The sequence below is a fragment of the Gracilinanus agilis genome, chromosome 3, assembly GCF_016433145.1.
Source record: "Gracilinanus agilis isolate LMUSP501 chromosome 3, AgileGrace, whole genome shotgun sequence".
In the NCBI taxonomy this organism is placed as follows: domain Eukaryota; kingdom Metazoa; phylum Chordata; class Mammalia; order Didelphimorphia; family Didelphidae; genus Gracilinanus; species Gracilinanus agilis.
The window spans coordinates 650,622,793-650,643,623 of NC_058132.1; the positions used below are offsets into that span (position 1 = coordinate 650,622,793).

Genomic DNA, 20,831 nt, shown 5'->3' on the forward strand with positions numbered 1-20,831 from the left:
CTTCCTTCCTTCCTTCCTTCCTTCCTTCCTTCCTTCCTTCCTTCCTTCCTTCCTTCCTTCCTTCCTTCCTTCCTTCCTTCCTTCCTCCCTCCCTTTCTTCCTCCCTCCCTCCTTCCTTTCCTCCCTTCCTTCCTTCCCTTCCTTCCTTCATCCTTCATTGTTTTCCTTAATATTCTTGATCTCCAGGTCAATTTTGTTATTATTTTTTCCTAGCTCTTTAAAATAGTCCTTTGGCGGTTTGATTAGTATGATATAGAACCAGTAAACTAATTTAAGTAGCACTGTCAATTTTGTTTTCTCACTCTTTGTGACCCCGTTTGATATTTTCCTGGCAAGGATATTGGAATACTTTGTTATTTCCTGTTCTAGTGCATTTTACAGATGAGGAAACCAAGGGAAATTGTGTTAAGTGACTTTCTCAAGGGCACACAGCTATTATGTATCCAAGGTAAGATTTGAACTCAGATCTTCCTGATTCCAAGCCCACTGCTACCTAGCTTCCCCTGATAGTATTGGCCAAAATCTGTAAAATTAATATCTCTTCAACTATTTAAATTTGGCTTTATTTTTATATTTATATTCATGTAGTTTCTGTGTGTGTCTTGCTGATATACTTCCAAATACTTTATCCATCCTGTAGTTATTAAACATGGAATTTCTTTTTCTCTCTTTCCCTTCTAGTAATATAAAATGATACAAATGATGTAGGTGCAATTTACATCCTGACATTTTGCTAAAATCATCCTTTCAAGTATCTTTACTTGACTCTCTAGGCTTCTCCAATTAGAACATCAATTCATCTACAAAGAGAAAATTTTTATTTCCTCTTTGGTTATGTTTGTTCTCTTGATTTTTTTCTTTGTCATATTGGTATAGCTAGAATTTCTTAAATAAACAAACAAACAAACAAATGTTACCTTCTGACTTAGAATCAATCCTAAGTAATAGTCCCAAGGAAAAAGAGCAGTAAGGGTTAGGCAATTGGGGTTAAGTGACTTGCCCAAGGTCACACAGTTAGGAAGAGTCTGAGGTTAGATTTGTAAGAAAAATCCTTCTTCTGGCTCTTTTTGTCCCTTCCCCCATCCTTACAGATTTGAACCTAGAACCTCTCATCTCTATGTCTAGCTCTCAATCCACTGAGCCTCCTAGTCTTCCTTAGAATGACTAAAATTACATTTACTAACAAGGACATAAATATGCTTGCTTTTTCTCTGATCTAAATTCACTTTTTCCTATTCCATAAATGCTGGCTCTTCATTTTCAATAGATATATTGACCATATTAAAGAATAAAACACACACACACCCATATGCTTATACTTTCTAAACTGAAACGTGTTAGATTTTGTCAAAAGCGTTCTTTTTAGCATACACACTTTTTCAAGGAATTTAGCTGAGCAGTCATATGTGCAAACAGACGACTGTTCCTTGACTACCCTTGGCTCATAAACAACTATAAATGACACCATTTAGGGAAAAAAAAGATGGTCAGTTCAAGTTTTTGAAGAGGGCGTTGCATTCATTGTTAGAGCTGGCTTTGAAACTCAAAAGTGTGATTTAGTGGCAGAAGTGATCCTCTAGATATGATCATAGCAAGTCCTTGGGCATTTTTTTCATCTGTAAAATGGGGATAAAAAGGACTTCTCTCCTTACTTCACATGCTCCTGTGATCAGAGGAAATTACTCTGAAACCTATCTAATGTATTGAAATGTAGGTTATCATTTACATGACCATTTAAATGAACACAAAAGCATCATTAAGAACAACAACGATAACTCTTGCAGCCTCTTTCTAGCCCCTGGCTTTCCTTGACTTAGCCAAATACTTGTTTTGTTTGTTTTGTACACCAGGTTTGTACAGAAAGAGAGAAGTTTGGAGTCCAGGAAGGCATGCATAGAAGCAAAAACTGACAAGCTCCATTTTGAGAATACTTTTGAGGTAAAAATTGAATGCTGGTACCAGGCACCACCTGGAGACGTGTAGCAGGGAAGGCAGGATGAGCATGCTTTTTGTACACTGGGCTTGGGGATAAAGACCCTCTCCGTCTCCTTTAGCACAGTAGCTAACTTTCAAGCCAGTGGTCTCATATAAAAGAAAGGTATCAATCCAGTAGGCAGTTTGCTTTAAAGAAGAAAGAGAATTTATGAAATCAAGAGATTTGATAAGGATCAAGATCGAATTTCAACATTTTAATTATCATTCAAGCAACCACTGCCGCCATTTTATTTTTCATCTTCTAAACAGATTTTGCTCAATGTGAGTGGTCCAGAATCAGGTAAACCAGATAGAGCTTGGGGGCATTCATGCCTCTAAGCAGAGGTTTATAAAATTCATGGTTAGGGGTCAGGACTCGAGATAACAGAAGGAAACAGAGCAAGGGGCAATGCTGGCAATGTAGACTAACCACAAGTCAGGGTCAGGAAATTCAGGGAATCAAGCCCATGGCTGGGGATTCTGTGATTACTAGAAGTTAGAAATGTACCATTGGTCAAGAATCTAGGGAGCCCACCAAGGTATGAATGTGGGGAGGTCCCAGAGGTCAGGACAGAAGGTGATTCCCAAATTTTATTTCTCACCCTAATCCCTCACGTCATCCCACCTTCCCTGCTACACATCTCCATCTGGATGCCTATAGCTAATGTTCAATTTGTACCTCAAAAGAAGCATTCCCGAAGTGGAGTCCATCAATTTTTGCTTCTAAACACGTCCCCCAAACTTCTCTTTCTGCCAATGGCACTTCCATACTTCTAATCTTTCAGATTTATATCCTCAGAGACATCCTCAGTTCTTCCTCCTCCTTCAAGTTGGTATCTAGATGATTGCCGTCCCTTTTTGATTATCATCTCAGTAACAATTCAGCATCCATCCCTCTCTCTTCCACTCAGACCTTCACAGCCCATCTTCAGGTCTTTTCTACCTCCTGATGGTTGGAAGGGTCTCCTAGTTTGATTCTCTTCTCTCTCCCTTCATCATAGATGTTGAAGTAGTCTTCACTGGTCTATCATGTCAGCCTTCTGCTCAAGCACTTTCGGTGGCTTCCTTGTTTCCGTGTGTGTGTGTGTGTGTGTGTGTGTGTGTGTGTGTGTGTGTGTACACATGTGCATATACAAATACTATACTTCATTTAGGTTTGGTTTCCCACATTGAGCTCAGCTCCAGAACTGAGGCTAACAATAATCAGGGTCATGGTAGTCCCAGAAGATACAAGACAAATACGACTTCAGTGATGGCATTCCAGAGGTCTAATGGCACATAATCAGTTCTTCATAGATTTTCATTTATTAAGTACTTATTATGTACCAGACATTATGCTAAGAACTGGGGGTTCACAGAAAGGCGAAAATAGTCCTGTCCTCATGGGTTCCTCCATTCCGATGTTGGGGACTACAGATAAACTACCAGATATAGAAACAATATATACCAACTAGATAGATGGGCGGCAATGCCATAGCAAAATGTACCAGAGGACCCAGCTGGGCTTCCTTTCTTTTCTCGTCAGGTCAAAAACAGAATGCACTTGGTTAATTCTGTTGGCCTGAATTTCAAGCAGCTCTGGTGTCATCATGCCCATGTTTGGTTAAAATAACTATAACTTCTCTGGGGCTACAAAGGCAATTCCAGTTGGTGTAGATAGTTATTGATACAGTGCTGGTCTTAGCATCAGAAATACATAGGAGCAAATTCCGACTCTGAGACTTAATGGTTGTGTGTCCCCCAGGCAAGTCACCTCTTCTGATTGAAATTATCTTGAGAAGTTGACTTTCTTAAGAATGTAAGTCTATTAATTATATCAGGTTTGCTGGTTAGGCTGGCATTATAAGCAATAACATGACAGAAAGGTCAATGGCCCTTTCCAACCAGAGACCCAGAATCTGCAGCAGGCAGCTTAAGAAATAGTTTTAGGAGTTCATTATTCAGTCATTCCCAAGATATTTCTAACTGTGGACAGCTAGTTAAGAGGTGGTCTATCAAACCATCCACCCTTCCCAATCCCCACAGGTGGACAGGGGAGGAGTTTGTCACCGTGCAAGAAAAGAACGCTTCTCTCCTTCATGTATTAACTGAATTCTATTAAAAAAGAAGACAATCTTTGGGATCCCTAAGAATCCCCAAGGACAAAACAAATGCAAAAACCAATAGACTGGATGGCATCTCTGACCCAGACCCCAACCAGAGAAATACACAGAGATTCTCACTAACCCTTACAGAGATGTTAAATATAGCACGTTAAAAAAAATCTCACCATCCTCCCTCTATCTCTTGGGAAGACTGGGCCTCAGTTTCCTGAATCAAGCACCTCAAATATGGTGGACATACATGACATGGACAATCTATCCATGATGCTTAGGTGTTTCAAACAAGATGTTAAATATGATTGAGAGCTGTGTTAACAGGTAGCCATTAAAGGATGATTCCCTTTGTGATATAAGGATCTTACAACAAACAAAATAATGATGAATGAGAGAACTAAGAAAGGGATGAGTGACCCAGTCCTCACTCTCCAGTCCATTATGTCTAAGGACTCAAGAGTCTCATGACTCAGTAGTCTAATCCCTGGGGTTATTTTCTTTTCTTTTTTTTTTAAGACATTAATAATAATTTATAAGCAAATACAGCTTCATTTCACTAACTTTATATTTTATGACTTGCAGATTATCTTTTAATTTCTTTCTTCTTAGCTAAATGCATGTGTTCATACACATGTATATTGAATTTCCTTTAAAATCTTACTTGGTAGGGGGCAGCTGGATAGCTCAGTGGAGTGAGAGTCAGGCCTAGAGACAGCAGGTCCTAGGTTCAAACCCGGCCTCAGCCACTTCCCAGCTGTGTGATCATGGGCAAGTCACTTGACCCCCATTGCCCACCCTGACCAATCTTCCACCTATGAGACAATACACCGAAGTACAAGGGTTAAAAAAAAAAAATCTTACTTGGTATGCCTCACATTTTTGGTGTTGTGAAATTAACTTTTTTTTTATCTTCAAAGCAATGCAACACACATATATTTAATATTATTTCTTAGACTTGGTCTATAGAAACTATTCATATTTTAAAAATTAGGAAGGAGATGTCTAACACACGTGAAATTAAAAAAAACAAACTGGATTTGAGTCAGTACGTGTAGCTATCTTTATACCCTAGAATGAATGCAAGAGTGCCAAAACTTCAATAAAGTACATGGATGGGAACATTTCAGATGCTTAATGCACCGTATGATTAGCTTGCTTTTCATTTCAGTAGTTATAAGTCCATTTGCCTCGAGGTACAGTGCCCTAGAATGGAACTTTAAGAAGCAGGGAGGTCCCTTTGAATGATGAAGCTTCCAAATCTTTTCTTCTCCTTGTAAGGAGGGAGCCTTTTTTCTATAAGAGCCGGAAGACCTTCAAGTCTGTCTTTAGTTGGAATAGTCTGAGCTAAACACGCTTCTTCTGTTGCTAAACCTGTGACTAAATCCACCTCATACCTTGACTGAGGGCCAGTTTTGCCACTCTCGTCGCTAGAGGCCCCTGAGGCAGAAATTCTCTTGCTAAGGCTAATGCCTTTCTGTGGGCAGCATTTCATGTTTCATTTTGTTCTAAAACATGGCCGATCAAGCCTATTGGTTTTGCTTCCTGGCCGTCTAATACACGAGCAGAGAAGATCATTTCCTTTGCCAGAGCCATGCAATGGCATGAGGTAATCTTTGTGCTCCTCCTACACCGGGAATACTGGCCGATTTTGTTTCAGCGAAGCCCATTTTAGCAGAAGAGGCTGCTCCTATTACATCACATGCTAAAGCTAACTGGAGGCCACCACCTAATGCAATGTGTAATGCAGGATTTATGCAACATCTCTTGCATTTGCAAAATCACTCTAGGCAATCCTGGCAGTTAGGGGAGTGGAACTCTGGCCCAGCAAGTGCCAGTCTGGAGACCTGACTGTTGGAGCTGGGACTATAAATACCCCTGCAGAACCAAGCTGGGGGTGCTGATTTCCTTGACCTCACCCAGACACCCAGCTACCCCTTGATTCCCCCTTGGGACCCCTGGAGGTGTGGTTGGTGGGTTGTGGAACATGGGCAAGAATTAGTTAGGTCAGCCTAGCCAGGCTAAACAAAATCATCCACCTCATTTGTCTAGCCGGTGGACCACTTAACATGAGGGCAGTGGAAATTATCCCTGGCTGAGGGGCTGGTTCCCTCAGCCTGATCTTACTTTCTGAGGCCTTCTGCCAGCACTGGCCAGTCACCCTTAGCAACAGCTTCTCCAGATCCTAACCCTGTTCCCTCAGTTTCCCCTTGTGTTTAAATAAACCCTTAGCCTGATACTGAGAGCTTCATAGTCATTTGTAACATCTTCCAGGGCTAAGGGGCCGAGGAGAGGGAGAATAGCAATCGCTTGTCTCCAAAGGGGGTTTTGACCAGGCATCCATTTATTCAGGAAGTGAGTCGGCTTCACTTTCTGTTGGTTCTGCTTCCTCTCCAGCAGGGAGGGGCTCCTCACTGGTCACCTTAAAGGAGCCTACAGACAGCAGGGAGGCTGACGGGGCATCGCAGCTCAGGCCCACACATCCCTGGCTGTCTCAAATCAACAAATACTGTAGTTGAAGGCTCCCTGGCCCAGGAGACTTACTGGTACCACCAGCTCCCCTATTATCATCCTGTTTACCCCCTCTATTACAGATCCCATCTATTGCTGCAATAGTTGGCACTGGAAGGTTAGCCATTTCATGAATTACTGTCCTTGATTTGGAGACAAAAGAACTAACTTCACTTAAATTCATTTGGGCCCTTTCCTTAAGGTCAGAACCTCTAACTTTCTGGCCAGTCAAGTCGTAGGTCTCCCCCGGTGGAGACACCCGTGCCTGGCAGAGCTCCTCTCTCCCTTCGGCTTTACCGGGAGCGTGTTCAGAGGGTCTGTCAAGGTTCTGGTCTGGCAATAGGCCTTCCCCGGCGCAAGCCGTGGATTGGAGCCCACCAGACCTGAGCAGCCTCAGCAGCAAGGAATTCCTTAGGGAATTCCCAATCGCTCCCACTGCTGGTCAGAACTCAATTATTCCTGTGGGATCCTGGAACGAGCCCCCATATGAAGTGCCCAGAGTGTTAATCCCAAAAAATGAGTCTGAAAACCAGCAATGTAAAATGCAAAGGGACTTTATTATCTTAGCTTAAGCTAAGGGTCTCACATCGAAAGGCTGATGTGGGACCCTGAGCTGTGCCGAGCTGGGTTTTTTAAGGGGTGATAGTCAGCAGGGGACCTCTGGGGTCATTTTCTATGATGCCGTTTTCTTTGGTTGTCTGGAGTCATGCTAGTCCTCAGAGCAGTTTCTCTGGCAGATCTGCGTCCTCCTGGTCCAAGGCACAGGTAGCATCTTTTCCTAAAACTGTCTGAAAATAGATCTTTATATAATTTAATGTAGGAACTAAAATTTACAATGTCAATAGTTAGATCATAATGTGAGAGCTAACTCAAAACTTAGGATTCTGATTTTATTAAAATAAAGGCTATCCAATTATGAACTTCTGCACTGAAGAATTTATATTTCCTATACTTTTTGTGTTGTGTGTGTGTTTTTTTTTTACATCTGACTGAACCAGATGCTTGCTTTGAAAAACTGCCAATAAGAGATTGAAAGGAAATTAAAAAGAACCTATGAAGCTAGCTTTTCCAATTAAAAATATGATGTATACCCAATTTGTACAACTTGGTATTAAAACATGCTTAATGCCTTAGAAACAATTAGAAACAGATTTGACATATATATGTATATAGGTACAATCATCTTATCTTTTCTACTTTCTTCAAAAACTTTCACTTCAATTATTATCTTACTTCCATTGTTTGTTATTATGTGTCATTATATATTATTTATTCACTTGAATCTCAAATTTTAATATTCTCAATTTCCCCCTCAGGAGGATGGGATTCTTCTAAGGTTCTTATTCCACACCAAAGTCATTGATAACATGTGGCTTTTGTGCCTAAGCTGGATGATAACAAATATGGAATCACCCAAAAGATGTTTCACCCTTTTGTTATAACAATAGACTTAGGATGGAATTCTTAAACTGCTAAGCAAATTTTTCTGCATTGTATCAAATAAGTTATCTATACTTAAATAAAACCAGTTTCTAACTATGCTCAAATAAACTAGATATTACATTTAAATAGAGTTGTGTTCTTAGATCTTCTCCCTATCCTCTTGTAATCTGCTTGCATTACAGAATATATCCCATACACAAACGTTAGTATTACAGCAAATAACAAGATATCACTTAGAAATAACAAAAGATTGAACATCAATCACAAATGATTGCACAGTTTCTTTTTAACTCAAAATAGAAAAAAAATCTTATGTAAACTCCTCGTAAACTATGGAATTATATCCTGATTTAGATGTTCCCAGATTACTGCCTCGTTGTCTCACTCTAAGATATTGGGAGGATTTTAAATCATTAATGACATAACAAGGAGAAACTCTTCATTATTTGTTAGTGTCCAGAAGTAACTAAAGAATTTACAATTCAGATTGCATCTTATACATCAACACCTTAGTTATTCCAGCTTTAAACTAATAAAGACTTAATATAGTGTTCATATATTTCACTGTTCGAATGTCCTGATTAAGAGGAATTTACAATGAGAGGAAAAGGCAGGATCAAAAAGCACACAGCATCAAAACAGATCTTTAGAGCACAGAAGTTTCACTTGGCTTCAGGCAAAAGTCACAGCCAAGTTCTACACCAACTCTCTTCTATTTCTAAGGTGCCAAAGCCAGAATCAGGATTCCAATATCCCTGTTCACAATGGAAATCAAGGAACTTCTACTTTCACCTTAGCAAAGTTGTTTCCTCCAGTCCCAGTGACAGACAGACTGCAGGAACACATGGCATTTCCCTTTAAAGAAGGAGTGATGACATTGATGGAGAGTCAGAATATTATATCTAGAAAACTTATATCAGGAGGATATTAAAAGTACCAAAGCTTTTTCCTAGAACCAAAGACATCATCTTTTGCAACCTATAGTTGGATTCTTGCTATTTTCATCATGCTTCAATATCGATCAGGGGGGTATGTTACTGATCTGTTATAAGAATAATTAAAATGTAAACTTATATAGTAAATAGTAGATTCAAGAATGCACCTTCATTATATTCCAAATAATCTTAAATGATCTAAATTCTAGAAAAAAATTGGCCAATTGCTGAAAACCCCAGAATACAGACACACACACACACATACATACATATCTCCAGATTATAATTCCTCTACAGGTATAACTTCATAATTCACAAGAAAAGATTTCCATAAAATAAACAAATTCTTAATTACCTCTCCCCCCATATTTGCTTTCCCTAATGGAGACAGGGTTTAAGCAAATAAGGAGGGTTAAACAGATCTCCTCAATTTTCTTCAATAAAAAATATTTAATTCATAAAATAATTTTAACATATTAATTCATCCTATCAATAAATAGCCTAAATAGCCAAATAAATTCAGAATAAACTAAATGTGTCAAAATTAGAATTTATAATGAGAATTAAAATTCAGAACAATCCATTAGTAAATATCATGACTTTTGCAAATATATGTATATATATAATTTCTTTAAGAGGTTAATTCATAAATTAACAATGTCCAAATTAAAGAGAAATACATTTTAACATTATGTCTTTACAGTGTTTCACCACATTGTATAGTACCATAAAATGGGAACTTCAGAATTTAAAATATTAAAAAAAATTATCAAATTTTCAAATGATCTTACACAGAAATGCTTTATCACATTTAAACCATGTATAAATGATCTAATATCAAGAAATTAAAATCCATCAAAGAAACATTAGATTTTATTATGTGATATGCAGAAATGGGCAGCCATTTCTGTAGGTGCAAGTTGGCAGTTTGCCACTTTGGAACACAGAACCAGGCAAAGCACCCAGGGTGTGTGCCAGGGTGACAGTTAAGGACAGGGTATAAATAGGGGTCCACAAACCCCTGGAGACTTCAGTTTTTTCTCTCATCTCAAGGATTAGGGAGGAGGTGGTGGCAAACTGGTCCCCTGGGTGGTTTGGGAGATTTGGATTAGGCAGGCAGGTAGGGACAACCTTCATTGCTAGCCAAATCAATACTTTATTGACATAGCCAAAAACCTTTAAATCAAGTGAGAGTGTACAGCTATTTTCAAGAAACAACAGCATCTGACCCAGGGGCCTGACAGCCTCTGGGCTCAGCTACAAACAGCAACAGAGTTGGGAAGTGCCCTCAAGGCTTTCTCATACTCTGCACCTAGCAACAACTTTTGTTTCAAGTTTTACTTAGTATCAAATATTTAGGCAAGATCTTTAGGGTACCCTTCACCCACCTTTCCTACTACCTCTTACCTACCCTCAGTTTGATTACCATTAAACCCTGTTTGACCCTAAAGTCTCTAAACATCTTTGAAGCCAATTACCTTAATAACAACTAGACTTAAGCAGTCAGATCCAGTTAAGCTCATTAGCTGGCTTTAGCCTTGCCAAGCCAGGGTAATCCAGTTTCAACATAGATTTCAGGAAGATACTTTCTACTTCCTGGAAACATGTACCAACTGCCTGGCTGGACTGGTTCTTAATGTTTGAAGCTTTAGCAGAGATTCTTAGGCTCTTAAAGGAGACTTAACCCAGCTGGCGTGGGTACAAATCTATACTCTTATATAGCTGTGGTTAGGGTCTCTCTCGCCCTACTTAAGCTTCATCTTTAGCATTTACCAGGCCCCCTACTGCTCATAACAATTAAAGAAATGATAACAATAACAAGTAGTTTATTTATCATTACTTACATTGAGTACCAATTCAATAAAAGAATCGATTTTACTCAATAAGAAAATGCACTTCCCTGTCAATGTCACAAATGTACTGTTTATTGTGTTTTTTGGATACTAGTTGAGACCTCTGGAAATGCTGGGATTTCAGCCTTTTGTACTCTTGAATTTACTTAAAGTACCACCAACCTCTGATGAAAGTGTTACAGTGACAGATACCCTGTTCAACAATGTTCCAGTCCGCGTCTTTGTGCCAAAGCAGAAGTCATCTACACTGAGGAGAGCTGTGTTTTTTGTTCATGGTGGTGGCTGGACTATTGGAAGTTCTGGTAAGTACTTTTCTTAGAGAACTGACTCTCGGAGTGGCCAATGCATCTTAGTAGTCTTTGATATCAGTTAGAGTATTTTGTAGTAAAGAGATCATCAAGTAGAGCATGGAGCAAGAAAGGAGAGAGAAGTAGAAGACAGGGGAAGAGAGAGGAGGAAAGAAGAGAAGGGAGGATAGGAAGGAAAGGGGAGAGACAGGGACAAGGGGGATGAGAGGAGAGAACAGGACCCAAGTAGCCCCTCAAAGCTTCCTGGGTTTTGATGGAGCCTAACCAAGATGCCATTTTATGAATTTACCAAGGTTAAGTAGCCAGTGTGGGTCATTTACAGAGGATACTAGCTTCTAAAAATGGGCACACTGAAGATAACAAATCACCAATATTGTTTTTCTGCTAATACACAATTAGAACAAAGTTGGGTGCTCTTTAGATGTTTAGGGGTTGCTGGTGATTCAGTGGATAGAGTACTGGGCCTCCTGTCAGAAAGATCTGAATTTAAATCCCACCCCAGACACTTCCTTGCTCAATGACTGCCTCAGTTTCCTCAACTACAAAATGAGGATGATAATAGCAATGACTTCCCAGGGTTATTGTGAGGATTAAATGAGATAATTTTTGTAAAGGACTTAGGAGTGTCTGGCACACTTTAGGTATTAGAATAGGCATTAATAAATGCTTATTCTCTTCCCTGGTCCTTCCCTTCTTCCTGCTTTAGTATTTATCTGAGGCCTGAACCTGTGAATTCATCACAAATAGAAGGGAATTCCTGTAATGGAAATGCAAATATAGCTTCAGTGGAGAGGGGCTCTTGAGAGATTAAGTGAAACTAGGTCTTCTTGCCTTAAGATTTGTTCCATTTCCAAAACATCCCATTGCCCATTAGATTTCTGAAACAAATGGTGCTGAAGAGAGAAATTTGGAGTCAAAAGACCTGGGTTCAAATTCTATTCTGCTCTTTATTTCCTGTGTGACCTTGAGCAGTTACTTTCCCCCAATTTCCTCATCTGTAAAAGGAGAAGATTGGAGTTCCTGGTCTCTGAGGTCCTTCCCAGCTCCAAAGCTAGGATCTTCTGACCATAACCCTTTTTGCTTATTAGTGCTAAGAACACATAAATCACACTGTACATGCTACTCCTTTTTTCCCCTTTTCTAGACTATCCAGATGAATAGTTTTAGAGTCAGAGGTCAGAGCTTGAAGGAGCCTCTAATCCTGACATCCCAAAGCAGCCAAGTGTGTTTCTGGTGCATCATACCAGCTTCAGTTGTAGCCTCAATCCAAAAACTGGACTCAAGATGCCACCAGGTGGTCAGGCACCAACTTGCATTTGAAGGATTCTGACTACCATGTTTCAAAAGAAACTTTAGCAAAAGGAAACAGAGAGCAACAAACTGTATGTATGTAAATACATACATATATATGTATGTATTTAACATTTCAAAGAGTCTTTACTAGTCACAAGTTAATATGGCGACATTTAAATGAATAGTTACCAGTAGTTAGGAATAGACCCAAGATCAAGAATGTGGGCAGTCAACCATGCTCAATGTGGAGAGAAGTCCCAGAGATCAGTTGAAATGTCTATTTCTCATGTTACTGATCTCCTCCTCCTGCCTTCCTATCAGGTCCTATAGTAAATCATCCCTAGGGCTGTGGCATCAGCCTGAGTGATCCTTCCAGACCTGTCCCCTCTGTCTGGCTTTCCTCACGGATACCCACAATTTGAGAATTGGAAGGGACTGCAAGTGTCTTTGAATCCAACCTCTCTGTGAAAGGAATCCCCTCTTTGATATTTCTAAACTGCGGATGTCTAGTCTAGTCTCTTCCTGAAGACCTCCAAAGAGAGGAAACCCACCAACCCAGAGCAGCCTATTTTAATGAAGGCAGCTCTCCTGATTAGGATTTTCCCCCTGACATTGACCCTACATTAATCTCTTTCAGTCTTTCATTGCTTTTGGCTCTGCCTTCTGGGAGGGGATAGAACAAGATCTTTCATGATATCCATTCAAATATTTGAATGAAACTACAGTGTTCCCTCATGAATCTTTGCTTTGGGGGCTCTTACTTTTCTTACCTGCACTATGGGAGGATTGGACTCAAGGACCTATAAGATGAGTCTAAGATCCTAAGGAGAAGTCCTATACTTGTTTTCAGGAGATGTGGGTTCAAATCCTAGATCAATTATTAGAATCTATATCATTACAACCAAGTTATTTAACCTCTCCTAGTACAAGTTTTCTGACTATAAAATAGGGACAATAATATCTGCACAATTACCACACACAGATTATAGGAACAAAGCTCAATATAAACTGTAAAGCACCATGGAAATATCAAATATTGTACTCCTCTTGTAAAAATAATTTGAAAGTTGATAGGTACATCCCATTTTTTTTAAACCCTTGTACTTCGGTGTATTGTCTCATAGGTGGAAGATTGGGAAGGGTGGGCAATGGGGGTCAAGTGACTTGCCCAGGGTCACACAGCTGGGAAGTGGCTGAGGCTGGGTTTGAACCCAGGACCTCCCGTCTCTAGGCCTGACTCTCAATCCACTGAGCTACCCAGCTGCCCCCGGTCCATCCCATTTTGATCAATGAATTAACCACAAAATTGAATAGCTACAGCAAGGTCCATTGATGAAATCCCTTTTACCAAAAGAGATTGGTGCTTGCTCTCCTTTGTGAATTTAAAGTCTTAGAATTTTTTAGGAAGAGTTGAGGGATTAAACAACTCACCCAAGGTCACATAACTAATGTAAGTCAGAGATAGGATTTGAACTCAAGTCTTTCTTACTCTGTAATCAATTCTCTATACACTATAACTGTGTTGGTGAACCTATGCCACCTGAGTTGGAGGGGGCTGCTCCCTTCTCCCTCTCCACACGAGCATGAGGACATTTCTCTCATCACCCGCCTCTCTCCAAAGTAGCCCAATGGGAGCACTTCCTCCTTCTCCTGTTTGGAGTAAGGCAGGGGGCTCATATGCAGCATGAAGTTGCAGTTTGGGCACTTGGTCTGTAAAAGGTTCACCTTCACTGCAGTATGCCATCCTTCCTCTATTTGGGTCTGCTCTGTCTTTATTCCATTTTTTCATCTCCATATGGATTTCTTTAAAATTTATTCAACTATTTGCTTATTACATTAAAATTCCCAGGTAACTTCCTATCCCCCTATCCTCCCTACACTTCAGAAATATATATAATATAATAAATTTATATAAAACTATGCCTTATTTATTTCTATTTATCAATTCTCTTATCAATTTCTATATATCAATTCTTGATATAGTTTAGATATCAGACTTCTAGCTAAGTGAACATACACAAGTCATTCTTCAAATAATATTTTTTTTTTTTAATTTTAAACCCCTAACTTCTGTGTATTGACTTATAGGTGGAAGATTGGTAAGGGTAGGCAATGGGGGTCAAGTGACTTGCCCAGGGTCACACAGCTGGGAAGTGTCTGAGGCTGGATTTGAACCTAGGACCTCCTGTCTCTAGGCCTGGCTCTCAATCCACTGAGCTACCCAGCTGCCCCCTCAAATAATATTTCTATTGCTGTATATAATGTTCCTTTGGTTCTTCTCATTTCACTATTTATAATTTCATGTAGATATTTCCATTTAAAAAAAAGCCCTCATCTTCAAAGTTTGACTCTTTCCTTTAATTAAACACAAAGTTATTATAATCTTTTATAATTGTTTGTTGTATGGCTGCTTTGTTCCACTGACCTACTTTTCTCTTTCTTAGCCGGTTCTGGATAGTTTTTCGATAATTACTGTTTTACAATAGTTTAAAATCTAGTACTGCTAGTCCTCCTTCATTTATATTTTTTTTATTAATTCCTGTGATTTTTTTGGTATTATGTTGGATTAGTTTATAATAATAATTGGATTATGGATATAATATGTGGATTATTATGATACATGGATATGTTACATACTATATATATTACATACACACACACACACACACACACACACATATATATATATATATAAACATTGATATAATAATTAGATTTGTTTAGGTAAAGTTGCCATTTTAATTATATCGGCTCTGCCCTCAATGGACAATTAATATTTCTCCAATTATTTAGATCTGATTTTTTTGCATATAAAGTGTTTTGTAATTAATTATGTTTGTGTAGTTCTTGAGTTTCTTTTGGCAGGTATACTTTTAGGTATTTTATTCTATAAATGGTTATTTTAAATGAGCTAGCTCATACTATCCATGAAGAACTTTATTGGTGTTATATAGAATTTCTGGTGATATATGTGTGATATGTGATTTATGTTTATTTTATATACTGCTACTTTCCTAGAATTGGTCATTTGAACTCATTTTTAGTTGGCTCTTGTAATGTAAGGTGGCTAACAGAAACTTTTTGCTTCTGTAATTTCTAACGTTCACAAAAAGTCAGTTAAACATCTTAGAATCTTCATAAAGTCAGTTAGAACTTAAAGCTATAAATAGAGGTGAAGTTCCAACTGACAGGGTTTTTGCCTTCTGCCTTTTGCTGTGGTGGGAGGCTTTTGCTTTGGCTTAACCTGTTAGCTGTGGCCTTTCAGCTTGGCTTTGCTTCTGCCTTGGCCTGTGCTTATTTGTCTTGGGGAAATTTAGACCTATCTCATTTCTCTGGACCTCTCTCTGATCTCTCCATCTACATTCCCTTCCCTTCCCCTGAATTTCCTTTGGGCCCTGGGTGGAAGGAAGGGCTTAGTGATTAAACATTGTGGGTTTTAGTTTCTATAGACAAGTAGAGTATTCTCAAATACATTACCCCTAGTTTTAGTGATTTAATAAGGACTTTACTTAAAAGGCAGTCAAATCTCCCAACTGGGAGAGCAGGTTCTCTCAGTCTAAACTTCTCTGTGACCCATTCCCCACCATCACCCCTCTCCCTAGCAGCAGTTAGAAATCCTGAACCTCTTTCCCTCTGACTAACCTGAGATTAATAAATCCCCTTGTTACCTACTCAAAGCCTCTGGTGAATCATTGTATTGAAAATTGAGACAAGGGCTAAAGAGGGAAGGAATCATTTTATTTTTATTTCTTGAGAGAACTGGGGGCATCCATCTTGGCAGGAAGTACCTACCCGAGACTTCCTCCAGCCATCAGTTTGACTAGCAGGGAGGGGCCCTCTCGACTCCTCCCTCAAGAGACTTTAGAAACTAACAAGGGAAACCCTCCAGCCAAACCTAAACATTTCTTACTGGCCTTAATTTCCTCCCTATATCCTTTGTCTCAAGCCTCTGGGAATAAACCTGTTTGAGCTGCCCTCTCCTACATACCCCATTTCCTTTATCTCCTATATACCTTCCCTTACCTTCATTCCTCCTCCAATCACCTTATAATCACCTAATATCCCCTTTATCCTTCCTCTCACCCAAATTGCCTTGTTGACCCACTCAGATTACTTACTTTTTTATAACACTCTCTAGTATGTTCTATATATATGATCATATCATTGATGAAAAGAGACAGTTTTATTATTTCTTTGCTCATCGAATTGCTTGAATCTATTTTTCTTCTATTGCTATTGCTGGCATTTCTAACACAATATTAAAGGATAATTGGTGATAATGTTTCGCTTCTGATCTTATAGGGAAGACTTCTAACATTCCCATTACAGAAAATGTTTGTTGATGATTTTAGGTATATGCTTCTCATGTTAAGGAAAAAATTCTACTTATACCTATGTTTTCAAGTATTTTTAATAGGAATTAATGTTGTATTTTATCAAAAGCTTTTTCCACATCTATTGATATAATCATATGATTTTTGTTATTGACATAATCAATTATGTTAATAGTTTTCCTTATATTAAACCATCCCTGAATAACTGGTATAGATTCTGGTGGGTCATAATGTATAATCTTTAATTTTATATTATATATACAAATACTTGTTATAGATTCCTGGTTAATATTTTTTTTTAGGAGTTTTGCTTCTATATTTATGAATGAAATTGGCATGTAATTTTCTTTTTCTATTTTTTGCTCTTTCTGGTTTAGGTGTCAGCATCATGTTTGTTTTATAAAAAAGAGTTTGGTAGAATTCCTTCTTTACCAATTGTTTTAAATAATTTAATACATTTAATAAATCTAAACATTTAATATTTTAATTAGATGATGTTTAAATATTTGGTAAAATTTACTTGCAAATCTACTTGGTCCTGATGCTTTTTTCTTAGGAAGCTCATTTATGACCTATTCAATTTCATTTTCTAAAATGGGTTTATTTCAATTTTCTATTCCTCTTCTCTTAGCCTAAGCAATTTATATTTGTATAAATATTCTTCAATTTTATTTAAACTTTTAAATTTGTTGTCACATAATTATGCATAATAACTCCTAATGAATTACTTTAATTTCATCTTTGTTTAGTGGTAATTTTATTCTTTTAGTTTTTGATGTCAGTAATTTGGTTTTCTTCCTTTTAAAAATCCTATTAACCAATGATTGATTGATTTATTTATTTATTTTAAACTAACTCTTCATTTTATTGATTAATTGAATGGTTTTTATTCATTCACCTTTGTTAATCTTAACTTTAATTTTTGGATTTCCAATTTGGTATTTAACTTGTGGGGAGTTAATTTTTTCATTTTCTATTTTTTTTCAAATTGTATGCCAAATTTATTGATCTATCCTTTAGCAATTTAATTGATATAAACATTTAGGAATATACATTTTTCCTATGATTACTGCTTTTGCTTTATTCCCTGGGCTTTGGTTTCTTGTCTCATTATTACAATTTTAGTTAATAATTTTTTATGACTTGCTTTGTAACCCATTCATTCTTTAAGATAAAGTTAGTTTAATTAATTTTTATTCAGCATTTCCAGAGTTTCTTATTAAAAATAAGTTTTATTGAATTATAATCTGAAAAAGATGCATTTAACACTAATGTTTTTCTTAAAACAAAATAAAATTTCCATGTTTTAACATGTGGTCAATTTTTGAAAAGGCACCACTGAGAAAATAATGTATTTATTTCTATTCATATTCTATTCTCTCCAGATATCTATCATATCTAGCTTATCTAAGATTTTTTTTACTTGTCAGTTCTAATTGGTTTAATCTGATTCCTTCCATTTTAGCTTGGGAACCTTATGATGAATTGGGAAGATGGATGGTGGAAAAGCTCGATGCTGTGGTTGTATCGACTGAGTAAGAATGATTTTGGTTTTAGACCAGATTTGTTAGAAAAAAGAGTCCATCGCCTTTTGTGGTTTTTTTTGTTTTTGTTTTTAATACCTCTCTGCTGATTTTATGGTATCATGGTGTGTAGACAGGAGGTCAGCCTTGGAGTCAGGAAGAGTTATCATTGCTGAGTCACATAACGGCCACAGAGAGGGACTAGAGTGCCAGACGGGGTCAAATCATTTCTCCAGTGTTCCAGTGGGGAAGAGATCAGCCAGCTTGAGAAAGGTCAGACTAAAGGACCAAGAGTCAGCATCTGGCTATTGTTTCTCTTTAATTTAATTCAATTTGGGGGCTTCTAGGTGGTATAGGAGATAGAGCAGGCCTAGAGTCTGGAAGATGAGTATAAATGTCACCTCAGATACTTACTAGGTATGTCATTCTGGGCAAGCCCTTAGTACTGTTTGCCTCAATTTCCTCATGTGTAAAATGAGCTGGAGAATAAAACAGCAAACCATTCCAGTACCTCTGCCGATAAAACTCTATATGAGGTCACAAAGAGTTGACACAATTGAAAAAAACATTGAACAAGAACAATAATTCAATTATCTCAATATCTTGTGGCTCAGAATGTAGGAGAAATAAGAACGAACCTTGCTGCATATCCTTTGAATTTATGCTGTCATTTAAGGTAGAGGGGGAGTATGTGTAGGTAGCAGATCACTTCTCAGAATTAACCAAAACCTTGACTTGGTAGACCTATGAGTTGGAAGGAGACTTCACAATATTTATTAGATGGTTTCAATGAATCTTCAACTTAGAAACTAGACAAATCACTTCCATTCTCTAGGACTCAATTTTCTCAACTATAAAATAAGAAAGTAGGGTGAGATGGCAACTCTGTTCTTTCCACAGTCCAGGAACTGATTGTTGGATCATAAATGGGCAATCTGAAACCTGCTGAGATGTGGAAGGACTGAGGCCAGTGTCTAAAATGACTACAAAGTGAAGACATTTTGAGCAACTCTCATGATGATTTAAACAAATGAAATTAGTAAAAAATGAGAAAGGCAAACTTTTTAACATTAAGTCATCAGTTCTTTTTTATTGGATGAGTCCTAGCCAAATGTTAAAGCTGTTTCATGTGTGTAGATGCATAAGCAAATTTACTTGCTTTCTATGTGTTCAATGGTAATTTTTTAAAAAATGAACATTATTCACATAAGAAACTTTCTATGGTGGAACAACGGTCTATTTAGAATTTTTATGAAAATTTTATTTAAAAATTCTTTTTAGAATAATTCAAATTTCCCTCCCTGGTGCTTGTCATTTTAGTCAGAAAACTCCCTTTACCAAAGCAGCTCAGGGTGTCCCAGTGCCAGTATGTATTAGAGATGGGACTTGAATTCAGATCTTCTGACTCCTCATTAGACTCTGTTGCCTTTCAGAAATATTTGATAAGGGGGGCAGCTGGGTGGCTCAGTGGATTGAGAGCCAGGCCTAGAGACGGGAGGTCCTGGATTCAAATCTGGCATCAGAAACTTCCTAGTTGTGTGACCCTGGGCAAGTCACTTGATCCCCATTGGCTAGCTCTTACCACTCTTCTGCCTTAGAACCAATACACAATATTGATTCTAAGACGGAGGGTAAGTTGTGGTTTTGTTCAAAATAAATAAATTAATTAATTAAAAAAAGAAATCTTTGATAAGGATATGCCAGTCTTGAATTTACTTTGTAAACAAACATTCCTCATTCAATGAATCATCAAACATTATATTAAAGGCTGAAACAGACACAGAATGGTGAGATCAAAATAATTCACTCAAGAGCCAATAATGGGATTCAAAGTAATTGAGTTTTCAGGTGTGAAGTCCAAAAACCCAAGGACCATTTCCTATCTGCTGTATTTTAAACATAAATGTACAATCACCATCCCATCTATTAATTAGCCATCACTACTAATCCTCCAGGCTTCATGCTCTGATGTGTTATAATAGGGAATGATTACAAAAACTCAGCTTTTAAATATTATATTTCAATATACACTATGACAGCAAAGTTTTCTCCTTATAGGAATGATTTGAAGAAACATACAGAGGAGATATTTAAGTGGGCAATTCAGAGATGGGAGGTCTTGCATTCAAATCTGGTCTCAGACACTTCCTGGCTGTGTGACCTTTGGCAACTCACTTAACCCCTATTGCCTATCCCTTAGCATTCTTCTGCCTTGAAACCAATACATAGTCTTTATTTTCAAACAGAACATAAAGGCTTAAAAAAAGAAAGAACACCCATATTTAGAAATGTTTTAAAGTCAAAAATCCAACAGAGTATATTGCCTTTTGTATTCAGCCAGAATGCATTATTATTCAATAATATTCAATAAATGTTTTCTCCCCCAAAGCTACAGACTGGCACCCCAGTATCACTTCCCAACTCAGTTTGAAGATGTATATGATGCTTTAAGGTGGTTCTTGAGGAAGAAAGTCCTTGCTGAGTATGGTGTGGATCCCGCCCGCATCTGTGTTGCAGGAGACAGTGCTGGAGGGAATTTAGCTGCAGCTGTGAACCAGAAGGTA

General features: G+C 37.9%; 1 pseudogene; it reads right to left on the reverse strand.

Moving 5' to 3' along the window:
• Positions 1-5,286: 5,286 nt before the first annotated feature.
• LOC123242030 overlaps positions 5,287-20,831 on the reverse strand; it is a 63,526-nt pseudogene continuing 47,981 nt past the window's right edge.